This window comes from Miniopterus schreibersii (genome assembly GCF_964146895.1).
Source record: "Miniopterus schreibersii genome assembly, chromosome: 2".
Taxonomy (NCBI): Eukaryota; Metazoa; Chordata; class Mammalia; order Chiroptera; family Miniopteridae; genus Miniopterus; species Miniopterus schreibersii.
In genome coordinates, this window is record NC_138102.1 from 126245987 (window position 1) to 126262805 (window position 16819).

Below are 16819 nucleotides of genomic sequence, written 5' to 3' on the forward strand. Positions count from 1 at the left end.
TTTCACATAATTAAATACATACATTCACTCTCTCAAATGAGTGTATGTTAAACTTGTGAAATTTGAATAAGGTTGATGAATTGTATTCAATGTCAATTTTCCAGTCTGATATTATACTATAGTTATCCAAGATGTTAACATTGTGGGAAACTGGGTGATGGACGTACAGAATCTTTCTTTATTATTTCTGTATAACTGCATGGGAATCTCAATTATCTCAATATTAAAAGTTAAATAAATAAATTATAATAACAGAGAAGGGGGAGAGAGAAGGCCTTCCTATAGAGAGCAGATAATTTGAGCAGTCTTGTTTATGCTTTAGAAAGGGAACATACACAAGAATCAAACAATTCTAAATCTAACTTTTGTTAAAAGTGACACACCATTTTGGGCAAGTGAAAGAAAGAAAACAGCAGGGTAAATTTTCAGCTTTAACATTAATCTTTTAGACTATCTCTGGCTTTTTCTCTGGCCAAAATGAAAGAAATCTTCAAATCCACTGTGAAGCTTTCCTCAGACTGAGAAGTCTCTGATACCTTTTTAAAGCAGCTTTGTGTCAAACGTCTTTGAGTATCCTCTAAGAATCTGTTTGCAAAGTATTAGAAAATGTTTTTTAAATTTCCTTCTGACCATACACAAGGAATTCTCATTTTATCCAGTTCCTCACTGCTCACTGACCTAGCAGAGAAAGGTCTTTTAGCACCTTACAATCTTAAAAACAAAATTTAGATGAGACAAAGCATCCTCAAAGCTGGATTATCTGACTCCCAGACTGGTTTAATTTTCCTGTCATCTTCAGCTACCTTCCAAAGAATTTAGCCAGACCTGATGTTTCTACATTCTAAAACTGCCAGCCTCTAATGATCCCTCATCTCTAAACTTCCATAACATAGTACCTATACTAATGTGTTTATTTTAAACTAAGGCATATTTATATGCAATAAAAGCACTGATTGTAAGTATAAGTTTGATGCATGTTGGAAATGAATTCACTCTTGTGTAACCCTCAGAATCAAATTATAGAACATTTTCATCACCCCAGGAAGTGCCCTTGACCTATTTTACCAGCCCTCAGCCCCCATTATTTTGCTTTCCATCACTATAGATTAGTTTTGTCTGTTCTAGGATTTTACCTAAATAGAAGCATAAAGTGTGTCTGGCTTCTTTAACTCAGCATAATATTTTTTTCCTGTGTACATATCTTTATTTTAATATTTAAAAGAATCACATTCATTCTGACAGCTTTACCAGGCATGGCCCCCCAGTAAGTTACACACACTCAGGTACCAGCAAGGTTATTGCACATCTCCTGAACTGACCGGGGCAGGGCCCAGGGGCTACTCTGCCTACATCAGACTCTCCATAGTCCAAACAGGCTGCAGGGCAGCTCAGCAAAATATTTTTATATTCATCTTTGTAGTGTATATAATAGTAGTTGTTTATTTTTGTTCCATTACGTAAAGGGTGGGGCAAAAGTAGGTTTGCAGTTGTGAGTACGCAAAACACAGTTTATTCTTGTATTATTATTTATTCATTATTGTATTATTTCCCACACAAACGACTGTAAAACTACTTTTGCCCCACCCTGAATATATAATTTATCCACTCACCTGCTAATGGATATTTGGATTATTTTTAGTTTGGGATTATTACAAATAAAGGTATTGTGAATATACATGTACAAATCTTTGTATGTGAGCAGATGCTTTTATTATTCTTGGGTAAGTACCTAGGAGTGGAAGTACCTATTATTCTTGGGGAAGTACCTAGACTCAAATGATAGGTATATATTTAACTTTATAAGGCACTGCTAGGCTATTTTACATTACCATCAGTGAAATTGAGAGTTCCAGTTTTTCTATGTTCTTGATAACATCACTTAGTCTTTTTAAATTTTAGCCATTCTAATGGGTGTATAGTGGAATGTCATGTGGTTGTAAGTTGCATTTTTCTGATGACAAATAATGTTGAAAATCTTTTTATGTCCTTATTAACCTTCATATATCTTCTTTTCTGAAGTGTCTGCTCAAAAAAAAAAAAGACTAACCATCAATGTAATAAATCAGAATCGAATGAATCATGATTTTGATTTTCTTTTTTTCCTTGAGATTTTTTTAAATGTATCTTTATTGTTGACAGTATTACAGATGTCCCCCTTTTTTCCCCATTGACCCCCTCCCCCCCACACCCAAGACACACTATGCCTGTGTCCATGGGTTATGCATATAAGCATGTAAGTTCTTTGATTTTTATTTCCCTTCAACTTAACACATTGCTTCTAAACCAGGACATTCTCTGTCAGAAAGTAAAAGAACTGACGATAAGGCAACAAATGTTCCTATACGTTCAACTTTACTCAAAGGTTTGGAATAAAGAAAGCAAATCATCAGTTTTAAGTTCACTCTTCTCTGCTTGTAGAAGCAATTTTGTGAAAAAGTTTCAAAAGCACCACCTTAATAGAAGAAAATAACTTTTCTAACACTTAGTAACAAAGTGCTAGAAACTAACAGCAGGAGAAACAGAAATGGAAGGTGAGGTGGTTGTGCCTTTGGCCCTTCAGGGAGTGTCCTCGGTTGGGTTGTGTTCTTGCCAGAAGCAATATCCAGCTATTTATGTTAAGCAAGGCAGCCGCTTGGGGTGAAAGCAAGCGGCTTGAGGAAGACCTCTCCACACACTGTATTTAAATAGATGAAGGCAAAAATAGAAAGAGGAAATGATCCAAAAAAGAAAACTGGCAAAGATGTGTTTTGAAGTCAGAGGGGAATCAGAAGCCATATTCAGATCACACTGAGCTGGTAAATATGGCCCAGGGGAGAAAGAACAGTAACTCAGTATTACTGGAACTCAAATTAAGTGCATGCCGCTTCTCACAGAGTAATCATACACCAGAAGTCAGAGAAATGCAAATTAAAGTATTCACAAGAAACCATTCTTGGCCTGTTTGACTGGCAAAACATTATAAAAGTTGATTATATGCATTTTTATGATGGTATAAGGAAATACGTATTTCTTCAATTGTTATTTGAATGTAAAATGGCACAGTTTGGGAGAGGATAATATCCATTAAAAGTTAACATGTGCAGTCTTCACCAAGTAATTTCACTTATAGGAATCTATACTTGAGAAATAATGAAACATGAGCACAAAGATATATTTGCAAGAAGGTTCTTTGCAACATTGTGACTAAGAGACTGAACCTTGAAAAGCTCTTATAGGACATCAGTAGAGACATTGTTAAATACAGCATGGTCCTTTGTACTTAAGAATAGTTAGGCAGATCAACAGAATATATATTACCTAACTGCATAAAAATACCCCAATAAATACATATGAATTTAAATACAATTTTTAAATAACTTCCTACACTGGGGCATGTAATGTAAGGAAAAGATATTGAATATAGATATAGATATATAGATATTCAAGTGTATTTATAGGTATATAAATACAGCCATATAGGTAAAGGTGGACCTACAGAAGAGGTTTGGGAAACTTCCTGAGAGACTGAAATCTTATATAGAAAAACTTAAGGATTTGTAGCCTCGTAGGACTGTGGGATAGTGTCGTGCTTTCATTTTTTTCTTCTCTGGAGGTTGGGATTTGGGAAGATAAAGTAGTACATGGGAAGTGAGTAGCTGGAGACATATAGATATAGTTATAGATAGATATAAAATCAAAGAATGAGATTTGGATTTCTAAACTATGGGCATGGTGAGTTAGGAATGTATTCATGTCACACAATTGGTAAGATACTGACCCACAAACTATCTGACTTCTTCAAGAGGAGTTTATATTTACTAGGATGAGTTGGGGGGAAATGTGTCCAGATAAAATTTTTAAATTTGCTCTAAAGCATGAGTTTTTCCTGCGCTCTAGGAAATATTATTTAAAATTATAATATTCTTTTCACATTTGGGGGTTAACATCTGAAAATTTTATTATGTGTATCGGTGGTTGCAAATAATATAATTTCATGTGTGTTTTAAAGAATGATATTTTTTAAATATATTTTTATTGGTTTCAGAGAGAGAGAGAGAAACATCAAGGATGAGAGAAAATCATTGATCGGCTGCCTCCTGCACGCCCCCCTATTGGGGGATCAAGCCCGCATCACAGGTATGTGCCCTGACCAGGAATCGAACCACAGTCTCCTAGATCCTAGGTCGATGCTCAATCACTGAGCCACACCAGCTGGACTAAAGGATGACATTTTAAAAATAGAATTGTTCCATGATATTTTTAAAATAGAATTATTTGAAGAATACATGAACAAGCTCTCCTTTGTCAGTCGGAAATCTTACATAGTTCCTTTTTCTCTCTGAACTTACATTTTCATTCCCCAGGCCCCAAAAGGATTTTATTTTATTGCAATATGTTGTTATGCTTGAAAGGTTTTTTTATTGATCAACCTGTCATATTCTCTTCAATAAAATATGTGTATAAATTAAATTTTTAATTTTCAAAAATTTTACGGCACCATTAAGTATGACAGCCTTTCTTCTGGATTAAATTATCATTAAAATAGCTTTTAGTACATAATCAATGAAAACAAATATATTAAATATTGTAGAATTAGTAAACATAAAGTAAAAGTTTATTGAGAATTCATCTCTTATTGAAATTAAGGTGTTCTTTATTTTTCAATTAGTTTATGTATCCGTGGATGATTTATTTATAATGAGGGGTTCACTGGAAATTAACAGCCAAAAAAACAGATATATTAGACCACCATTAGGAGCTGGACTTACAAATGGTGTTGTTAAATGCATCATTTACAACAGAATCCACAATACATTTCTATTAAATTACCCAACTCTAATATCATCCTTTGCAAAAGCTCATTTACCTCCAGGGTTATGTGTGCCCCAGTTTGAAAATCACTGTTATAGAGTACATCAGGATAACATAAAATAATGGTGACGGTCTAATAAGTCACATGAAAAAGTTGCTTAGAAAGGGATCAGTAACATCATAGCCTCAGATATCTATATACAGTACCTATATCTATAATGTGCAAACAATGGCTAATAAATCTAATAAAATAAAATAGGGTGGTAGAGCCTCATACTGAACACCACACCTTAAAAAAGTATGTGAGCTGATGGAAAACTATAATGTAAAAAAAGATATTTGAAGGAAGGCAGGGTAGGACTGTATGCTGTACATACCCTATACACCTGACTGTGGTAGCATCCTGAGAAGCAGTTGGGAAAACGTCCTAGAAATCACGAATCGAACTGATACTATTATTAAAATAACCACAGATGACAAGGCCAGTTAGAGGAATTTGATGATGCTTTTTGGCACAGATTGTAAATCTAAAAGAAGCCCCAATAAATAGCATTTCTCTTTCCCACTATTGCTTCTAATAATAACCCCTAAATTAGGAAGATGAGGCCAGTCATGCACAGGCAGTGACGGTTTTAAGGAGGCTTGCATTACTTACAGCAAGGATGAGCAAAGAAATGCTTAAGCTCTCTGTGGGCACACTCGCTCCTAAGTGAATTTGCCTTGCCACGTTCAAACCTCCCAGGGACAAAGTGAGTAAATGGGGCAGAAAGAGACTGATAGTTTAACAACTTTAGGTTCCTATCCTATACAGGAAAGAAAGATCAGTAGGAAATAAATATTCCCCATTAATATAGGATATAAAACTAGAAGAGAGTCCACAGAAGATATTGATTATGAAATAAACTACCTAGACGTTTTCCTCTTAAGGAAGTTGTCGATGAGGTTCTTAATTGCACCTGCTAATAATTTTAAGCCTCAGAAAGAAAATGAAATGGTAGGACAAACTAAAGTGTTTCTTTTTTAAATTTAAATTTATTTGAGTATAGAATAAAAACAAAAATTCTAAAGATCACAAGGTGAAAACAGTGAATAGCAAATCTGGATGGTCTTTAATGAGGGAGAAATTATTAATTCATAGGTAGGAGCACCTTCCACTGGCTCTGTGGCAGCAGCCACTGTTTTAGGTGCTGGAGACACAGCAGTGAATGCAAGAGACAAAACCCTTGCCATGATGAAGCTTCTGTTTGGAAGGAGGGTAGAAAATAAACAGTGTATGATTGCAATAAGTCCTATGGAGGGACATAAAGACCAAGGATACAGGGTATGCTGGAGGTGTATAGCAAATTTTTACAGACTTGGGTAGAGACCCAAAGGAAGTAAGAGAGCAAGCCCTATGTATATCTGGCAGACAGGCATCCAAGTGGATGGAACATTGAGTGCATAGACCCCGCAGGAGCTCACTGGACAAGTTTGAGGTCAGCATGAAGGCCGTGTGACGAGTGAAGTGAACGAGGGAGAGGGTAGGAGGTGGTAAGGGCAAAGAGGTACAGGGTCCAGATTTTGAATTTCACTTTGAGTGAAAAGGTACACCATTGAAGGATTGTGGATGGAGGAGTGACATAATCTTACTTCTCAAGAGGGTCATTCTGGTTTCTGTTTAAAATAGAGACAGTTTGCAATAATACAGGCAGTAGATGATGGTAGGAATTCAAGTGCAAGTACAGAAGAAAGCGCATTGTACTTGGGTTATGGACAGTATCTGCATGCAGAACCAATAGGTACGAGAGGTGGGAGAAAGAAGGAATCAAGGATAAATCCTAAGATTTGAGCTGTGCAACTTGAAGGACTGAGTTGTCATTTACTAAGATGAGAAAGATTGAAGAAAAAGCATATTTGAAGAGAAATTTCGGAATTTGATTTTGAACATATTAAATTTGAGATTAAATTTCTAAGTGAAACTATTGAATCAGTAGTCAGAGATATGAACCTGGGAGTCAGTGCTATTCAATAGAAATAAATATGAGTCAAATAGGTAATGTTAAATTTTCCAGTAGCCACATTTTTAAAAGTTAAACAAATGGCATTCATTTCAGTAGCATATTTATTAAACAATATATCCAAAATATTATCATTTCAACATGTAATATAAAAATTATTAGCATGAGATTTTTGCCTTATTGTTTTTAACTAACTTTTCAAATTCTGGCATATATTTTGTACTTCATAGCACCTCTGTTCAGAGTAGCCACATTTTTAGTGCTCAATAGCCACATGTGACTGCTGGCTAGGCTATGTTGTTGGACAGCATATGTTTAAAAAAAATAGATGACTACAGAGGGAACTCTGAAGAATTCACATCAAAAACAAAACAAAATAAACAAACAAAAAGCCTTATACAAAATATAGAAAGAACAACACTGTACTTTAGGATACTTTGTGCAGCAAGTGAAAACCTCAACCAAACTTAAAGTAAGGTATATATCAACCATCAGAGGAAGTCCTGAAGTAGGGCAGACTCAGTCATGTCATCAAAGACCCAGGTTCTTTTCATGTGTTTACACGGTCATCTCCGTATTGCCTTTTTCCCCAGGCTGGTGGCAAGATGGCAGCAGCAGTCACAGATATGATATCTTGATATAACTACTCAAAAGTAAAATAAAGACAGCATCTCTTGTTGTGTATCTCTCTTAATTAGTGGGAAACTTTGTTAAGACACCATCCCCCAGTAGGATTCCTTTTATATCTCATTGGTCAGAACGGAGTTAAATGCTATTTCTTAATCGATCACTATCAATAAGTGGATAAGGGTAGTTCCAGTTCTGGGTAAGATGATAGACACTCTCCAACCTGTCTTTCCCACTGAGTGCAGTAATAAAACCAGGACAATATGGACCAAGCAGATATTTGAGGACTCCTAAAAGTGAATGGCGGTGGGCAGATCTGGGAAGAAGATAGGGATTCAAATCATCCCTGAACCAACAGTGAGTTTAATCTTTTTTTCCCTCCAGTATCCCACAGCCTGGTTTCAAGGCAGGCTAAGGACCAGATGTAGATATTGGTATGCATAGAAAGATCTCAACAAGAAACCCTCTAGCTCAGTATTAGGTAGGAAAGTCTACTGGCAGCAATAACCATGGTAGCAGGAGCCCACAGGCACCTAAAAATTTGAAGGAAGAGGAACTTTCCTCTTGGACCAGAGGTTCTATGGTCCCAAGAAGGTGGCAAAAACATCTCTCTTCCTCTCTGTCTCTTTCTCTCTCTCCCTTTCTCTCCCCCCTCCCTCGCCATCTGATAAAAGTAGATAACTACAGAGAGAACTTTCTGCAAAGTTGGGACAAGCTTTAGTTTGGTCCTGAATTTGGGTACAGTCAGGAACTATGTGACAGAGCAAGGTAAATAAAGCCCCTGCTTTCTAGCCAGAGGACCATAAAAGGGAGCCAAGGGGAACTAACTGTACAGTACTGAGAAGATAGTGAGTGGAGAGGGAGGAGCTTGAGAAAGCACTATCATAAAGTTATGTATGGGTTCCTGGGCTTATGCCGGAGCTGCATGCATGTGGATCTGGTCCTAAACAGCATATCAAAGATTTTGATAACTGAACTGAGAGATAAAATCCTGGCCAGGTCCCAGACCTGGGCATAGCTAAGCAAACATTTTGAAACAAAACTGGCATTGAAACCACCGTTCATAAAAGGCTGAATAAAATTAGTGGCTTGAACCCAGTAAGGTCAATTGCCTGCTAAACAAAAATATCAACAATGTTTATAAGATTTAAACAAGACCCAGTGTCTCATAACAATATTCAAAATGCTTATATTACAATCCAAAATTACTCAACATATGAAGAACCAGGAAAATTTCAACCCACATCGGAAAAGAAAATTGATAGATGCCAATGTTGACATGACACCAATTTTGAAATTATCTGACAAACGTTTTAAGGTAGCTACTACAAAAATGTTCAACAAGTAATGTGAACAGTGTTCAAATGAATGAAAAAATAGAAAGTATTGGCATGTGAAATATAAGATGTGAAGAAGACCAAATAGAAACTTTAAAACTAAAAAATATAATAACCCAAAATTTAAAATTCATTGGATGTTCTCAGTAGCTGACTGGAGATGAGAGAGGCAAGATTCAGTGAATGTAAAGATAGATTAATAGAAATCATCCAATCTGAGCAACAGCAAAAAGATTGAAAATGTAAATAGGCCCTTAAAAATCTGTGAGACAATAGCAAAAGATCTAACATTTTCTTCGCCAGAATCTCAGAAGGAGAAGAGAAAGAGTGCGGTGCAAAAAAATAATATTTGAAAAAAAGAGTGGCTGAAAACTTCCTAAATTTGATAAAAGATATACACTTACAGATTCAAGGAGCTTGATAAATCTCAAACAGGATGAAATCATTTGATATCTTTACAGCCATGCTTATACACATCGTGCACTGCTGAAAAACTGAAGAAGAAAAATCTTGAAAGTATTGAGAGAAAAATGGCCATTACTTGTAGGGGGAAAATAATTAGAATGACTGTGGATTTCTCATCAAACACCACAGAGTCCAGAAGGAAATGTAGCAACATTTTTACAGTACTGAAAGAAAACACCTATCAACCAAAAATTCTATATCCAATAAATATCCTTCAGGAATAAAGGTGAAATAAGGACATCCTCAGGTGAAGGAAAATTAAAATAGTTAGTTACTAGTAGACTTTCTACAAAAGATTGCTAATGAAAGTGTTTCAGACAGAAAGGAAATAAAGCCATGAGGTAACTTGGAACATCATTAATAATAAAGAGCATCAGAGACAGTAGATATGTTGATAAATATATACTGTTTGCCTCAAGAGTTCTTGAAAATATGACTAATATTAAAAAGTAAATATTATGACATTGTTCATTGGTTTTCAATAATAAGATATATGACAATTACATCACAAATGGATAGGATAAAACCACTATATTGTGGGAAGATTTATTCATTCTGTTTGAAGTAGTAAAGTAGTGATTTTTAAACTATAAAAAGTTAAGTATGTGTATTATAATGCCTATATCATCCATTTAAAAAGTAAATCTAAACAGACATATATGGAAAAACATATAGGAAAATTTAAATGGTATATTAAAGCAAAAATGTTTAAATAAGCCAAATATAGACAGAAAAGGGGAAATGAAGGAATGAAAAACAGGAAAAAAAATAAAGGCAGACCTCTAACAAAATATATCAAAAATTATATTTAATGTTAATGGTCTAAAGATGTCAACTAAAAGAGATTATTGGAATGGATTTAAAAACTATGATACCACTATGTGCTGTTCATAAGAAATTCACTTCAAATATAATACTATAGCTATATCAAAAGTAAAAGGATGGAAACAAAAGATAGACTATGAAAACATTGGTCCAAAAAAAGCTGATGCAGCTATGTTAATTTCAGACAAATCAGACCTCAGAGCAGAGAAAATTAACAAAGTGAGAGACATTAAATATTGATTAAAAGGGTCCACTCATCAGGAGATAACAAATCAAAAAAGTGTGCATCTAAGAAGAGACTCAAAATACATGAAGAGTGAAAAAACTGACAGAACTGAAAGAAAAAATAGACAAATTCACAATTACTGATGGAAAGTTCACTACTCTCTCAGAAATTGATAAAATTAGTAGACTGAAAATCAAGAAGTATGTGGAAGAATTATCCATGAACAGGATTAACTGGCACTTAATGCATTCTCTATTCAACAAAATACACACAAGTAAACATGGAATAGTGCCAAGATAGACTATATCCAGGGTAAATAAATAAACACAACACATTTTAAAGAATTTAAATTGTACATATTATTATTCTGATCATACTAGTATTAAACTAGAAATCAGTAAAAGATAAACAATGGGAAAATCCCATTAGAAATTTAAAATGACACTTCTAGAAATGTATGGCTCAAAGGGAAAGCCTCAGTTGAAACTAGAAAATGGCTTGATCTTAATGAAAATGAAAATCAACATCAAAAAATTTGAGATGCAGCTAATGCAGATTTAGAGGGAGATTTATAGCACTAAATGCTTATATTAAAAAGGCAGAAAGGCTTTAAATCAATAATCTAATGTTCTCACTTAATAACTTACAAAAATAAGTAAATCCCAATGCAAGCAGAAGGAAATAGTAAAGAGCAGATAACAATGACAATAAGAACAGAAAAACACAGACATTCGACCCAAAAGATGGTTTTTTGAAAAGACCAATAAAATTGATAAACTCCTAGCAAAACTGACCAAAAGAGAGAGAAGACACACATTATTAGGAATGAAATCAGTAATGATGAAATCAGAAATGTTATTTCAGGAATATCAGGAATAAAAAAGGAGAGGACACTCCAGACATTGAAAAGATAAGGGAATACTGTAAACATTATTATGCATAATAACAAAGTAAGTAGTTTTGTGACTGTTTAAGAAATTGAATTCATAGTTAAATACCTTGTGAGAAAGAGTCTCCAGGCTCACATGTTTTCATCAGTGAATTATACTAATCATTTAAGGAGCAAGTAATACCACTAATTCTATACAAACTCTTCCAAAAAGTAAGAGAGGAAGGAACACTTCTCAACTCAATTTATGAGAACAGCATTACCCTGATACCAAAACTAGAAAAAATAATACAAGAAAACTGTATAAACTAGAATAGACAATAGTCTATTCACCAAACATCAGTCCAAAAGAAGGGAAAAAAGCAAAGGTACAAGTATGAAAATAGTTCACCTATAACTATATTCTTTCCTAAATTTGCCATACATGAAATTTATTCCAACTATTTATTTGAATGGAAAATAGAAAAAGACTCCTATACTTATCACCCCCCCAAAAAAGAGCTTTGCCAGAGAGAAAGGTAGAATAGAATAGAGATACAAAGGACTGCCACAGGCCACTAGGAAAACCCAAATACAAAGCTGTCATTTTTCAATGACTCCATAAAACAAAACAAAACATTATAAAAGATATTCAACCTAAGTACATATAAAAAATACACTTCAATTCACCCATGTATCTCACAGGCTTCAAAATAGAGAGAAAATAGCCCGGCCGGGCGTGGCTCAGCGGTTGAGCATCGGCCTAGGATCCAGACGATCAGGGTTGGATTCCCGGTCAGCGCACATGTCCGAGTTGTGGGCTGCAGCCGATCGATGACTCATCATTGATGTTTCTCTCTCTCTCATCCTCTCCTTTCCTCTCTGTGAAATCAATAAAAATATATTAAAAAAAAAAAATAGAGAAAATATTATTAAATGTTTTAAGAAAAAAGCACTACCTATTAATTTTATATACTATTGCTGAAAGACTCTCACTATTATCTCATGTGAGTATTCATTCCTGAAAGTAATTAGTAGAAATCCACAGTCCAATGATGAAAGGGTTTCAATAAACACTATATATTTACAACATTAATGAGAACTCTTTCATGTTGAAAACTTTCTGGCACATTATACATGGATTAATTTCTATCAAGCTTTCTCACATTACTTATATTTAAATTTTTTTTTTAAAGAATTTTTACTTGTAAGAATGTGGACCCATTCAAATCTTTCCCACAATGTTTACATTCAAGAGCATTAATCCAATGAATCCTTTTATGCTTTTGAAAGGAACTGGGATAACTGAAGCTGTTCTCAAATTCTGCACATTAATATGGTTTTTCTCCAGTGTGCATTTTCACATTTTGAAGGATTGTGTGATAAATGAATACTTTTCCAAAATCCTTACACTTGTAGGATTCTCTCCAATATGAGTTCTTCCATGTTTTGATGATAATGGAGACAAGTAAATGCTTTACATACATATGGTTTCCCTCCAGTGTCATTTCTTTAGCTTGTTTGAAAATTTTGATAACATCTGAAGGCTTTCCCACATTCCTTACATTCATAGGTTTGTCTCCAGTATGAGTTTTTCATGTGTTTGTAAAAACTCACTGGGATACCTAAGCGCTTTATTACATCTTTTACCTTTATAGGGTTTCTTTCCAGTGTGGTGTATTTTATGTTTTTGAAGATAATGGAGACAGCGAAAAGCTTTACACATATATGATTTCTCTCTAGTGTGATTACTTTCACATGTTTGGAAACTTTGATAACATCTGTAGGATTTTCCGTATTTCTTACATTCACAAGGTTTCTTTCCAGTATGAGTTATTTCATGTGTTCATAAGGAACTGAGATATCTCTAGGCTTTCCCACATTCCTTACATTCATAGGATTTCTCTCTTTTGTGATATCAAAGAGAACTGGGATAACTAAATGTTTCGCTACATATTTTACATTCACAGGGTTTTTCTCCAGTGTGATTTATTTCATGTCTTCAAAAACTTTGATAACACAGAGGTTTTTCCACATTCCTATATTCATAGGGCTCCTTTCCGGTAAATTTATTTTCACGTCTTCCATAATTTTGATAATATCTGAAGGTTTTTCCGCATTCCTTACATTCATAAGGTTTCTCTCCAGGGTGACATTTTTTAGTACATCAAAAAGAACTGAGACCAATGACTGCTTTACCACATTGTTTACATTTATAAGGTTTTTCTCCAGTGTCGGATCTTTCATGTACTTGAAGTGAAGTTGAAGAGCTAAAGGTTTTCCTACGTTCCTTACATTTATAGGCTTTTTCTCCATTGTGATTTCCTTCATGTTTGTAAAAACACTCAAGATAACTGAAGGCTCTCCCATACACATAATAATTATACAACTTGTCTCCATAATATTGATACTTGTATGACCTGTTTCCAGTGTGACATCTAATGTGCACGAAGTGTTTGATGCACAAAGGCTTTTCTGCACACCCTGTATTCCCATGATTTTACTTCAGGAAAAGTTTTCTTCTTCAGACTGAGATTTGGAACCAGGTTGAAGTTTTCTCCACATTGACTATTCTTTCTGTACTGATCTTCAATGTCATAATCTCCCAATTTCTTTCCTATTGAAACCAGGTTCCTGAAGGTTTCCCACATCACATCTCTGTAGAGTTTCTTCTGTGGAGAATTCAATAAAACCCACTCTCCAGACTGAAGTTCACAGCCACGTCCTCAAAATCCACAGAGTCCTAAACCTATGGTAGCAGAATGTGTAACAATTGTTGAGTGGATGGGGTAATTTTAATAATGTTGGGGACTGGGAAGAAGGGTTTATTTGCATGAGCACAGCTTCAAGTTTGTGGTAATCTACTGTGAGGTGTCATTCATTCTTTTCAGGTCAAAGATCAGACCAAATTCAGCATTTCTAGGTTTCCTGGGTCTCCCTGAGTTCTTCCTATGACTCCCAAGACCAGTGCAGATTACAGCACAACAGATGCTGCAGGAGACCCACTCTAGAGCAAGAAGGGTAGGCAACACTGGATCCTAAGCACTTCTGCAGCCAGAAGGGATGTACATGCCATTGTGGTACCTCAGTCTACAGATTTAAGGCAAGTATGCCAATAAAAATCACAGAAGAATGTTTTTGGATATGGATAAGTGGATTCTAAAATTCATATGGCAAAGTAAAGGGACTAGAATATCCAAAAGAATTTTGAAAAAGAAGAATAAAGTACAAGGAATCACACTATTTGATTTTAATACTATACAACTGTAATAATCAAAGTAGTATGACATCGGCAATGGTAGACACATTGATCAATGGAACAGAATAGAGAGTACAGTAATAGAACCACAAAAATATGGCCAATTGCTTGCTTTATAGATAGCCATTACAATAAAGAAGAGATAGACTTCAAAAAATGGTGTTGGAACAAATGAACTTCTATTAAAGAAAAGAACTTTGTCCTAAATCTCACACTTATTTACAAAGGTTAACTCAAAATGGATCATAGATGTAAATATAAAATGTGAAACTATATAACTTTTAGAAGAAAACATAAAAGAAATTCTTCGTGACTCAAGACTGGGCAAAGAGGTCTCAGCTATAACTCGAGAGGTATAAGTCCATTAAAAATTGATTAATTGGATTTTATTAAAATTGTTTTAATTGCCCTATGAAATACATTGTTAAAATAATTAAAAGATGAGCAATTTAATTGGAGAAAATATTTTTTAAATCATATATCTGAAAAAGGACTGTATCCTGAATGCATAAAGATCTGCCATAACTCAACAGTAAAATAAACCAGTTAAGAAATGGTCAAAGAACTTGAACAGACACTTCACCAAAGTGTATATATGCAAGTCAAATAAGCACATGAAATATGTTCACCATCTTCAGCCATTGGGGAAATGCAAATTAAAACCACAATGATATACTAGCATCTATCTGTAAGAATGGCTACAATTTTTTAAAAAGACTGACAATACCATGAGCAGGAAAAGATGTGAAAGAATGGGTACTGTCATAAATTGCTCATGGCAATGCACTATGATTCAGCCACTCAGGAGAATGGTTTGGCAGTTTCTTACAGTGTTAAATGTACATATTATATGACCATCAATCCTGCTCCCAAGTATGTGCCCTAGGGAAATGAAAAGTATGTTCCCCCCAAAAAAAATGTGTTCAAATATTTATTGATGCTCTATTCATGATCACCAGAAACTGGAAACAATGCAGGTAACTTTTAACAGTTGAATGAATAGACAAACTGTGGTACATACTTGTAATAAAATACTATTCGGCAATAAAAAGAAGCAAAGTACTGATACACAAAACAATTTCAAAAAGCATTGTGCTAAACAAACAAAAAAGCCAGACTCAAAAGGCTACACACTGTGTCATTACATTTATATCATACCCTTCAAAAAGATACAGTGATAGTAACAGAAACTAAATCAGTGGTGCCAGGGGTTAGGGGTAAGGAGGAGGGAGAGACTGCAAAGGGACAGCAGTAATGAAGCGTTCTGGGGGGATGGGACTCTTCTGTATCCTGACTAGTGGTGGTGCCGTGACTCTACGTGTGTGTTAAAAGCTGTACTGCCACACACCAAACATAAATAAATAAATAAATAAATGCCAATTGTATATTCATTCAAATAATAAAATTAAAAAACAAGTGGAATGTGTTAGGCACATTGTTGTATATATAGGGGGAGTGCAGGGTGACGATAAGGCTGTTTCAACCAGATAGGAGTCCTTGTAGGAAGAAGGAAGGGAGTAGAATGGGTGTTCAGTGCACGATCAGCAGTGACCATGATAAGCATACAATAAAGGACGAATGAATGTAAGAGAGTGGCTTAGATCTATTACAAATTCAATGATGGATGATTCTAGATTAAATTGAGATGTGTGAAAAATAATACAAAAATAAATTTGATTGTTTTTTGTTTATTTAGAGCAAATATAAGGAAGCAAGCTTTCTGCTAAGGACAAATGGTGTAAGATTAGATGACAGAGAGAACATTAATTATCTAATTGTTTTTATGCCTCCATTTTATCTGTCAAGGAAATGACCTGATATAAGTAAAAATGGTGTCACAAAACCAGAATGTACAATAAAATTCCACTCAAGTCACATATACATGTACATAGACACACACATATGCATAGAAATAATACGAGAACATACGCTGAAATATTAACAGTTGTTATTTCTAAGCGTAGGACTCATTTCATTTTTGCTGTGCATTGTATTTCCTAAATATTCTGTAATGCACACTTACTACTTCTAAAATAAAATGGAACAAATAAGTGATTTTAAATGAAAAAGAGGGTAAAAAAAACTTTAAGAAAACAGAAGCTCCTGGTGAGAAGGTTCTAAAAGGATATACAGATTTTATAAGAGTTCCAGCACTGCAGGAACTTGGAGAACAGAAGATATGCAAAAGTAGCTCCAATCTTTAAAAAAGTCAGCTTCTGAGAACAACAGCAATATTTTACACCTAATTATTGAAAAAAGAGATTTGGAGAACTTAGAAAAGAAACACCACTAGGAGCCCCGCTTAGGCTCACTAGAAATAAGTCATGACAGACGTCATTTCCTTTCCTAGACAGTCACTACAAGTGATGGCTGCTGTGTCCTCAGACTTGACCTGTTCAGCACTTTTTTTCTCTTCCTGGTGAT

At 34.7% G+C, this 16819-nt stretch overlaps 1 long non-coding RNA gene across 1 annotated transcript in view; it reads left to right on the forward strand.

Annotated features, from left to right (window-relative positions):
• Positions 1–16819, forward strand: part of LOC308554098 — a 34041-nt gene that overhangs the window by 15384 nt on the left and 1838 nt on the right. The window contains exon 2 of the long non-coding RNA XR_013998333.1: positions 14028–14239. This is a non-coding gene — a long non-coding RNA (uncharacterized lncRNA). The remainder of the gene's footprint in view (positions 1–14027; positions 14240–16819) is intronic.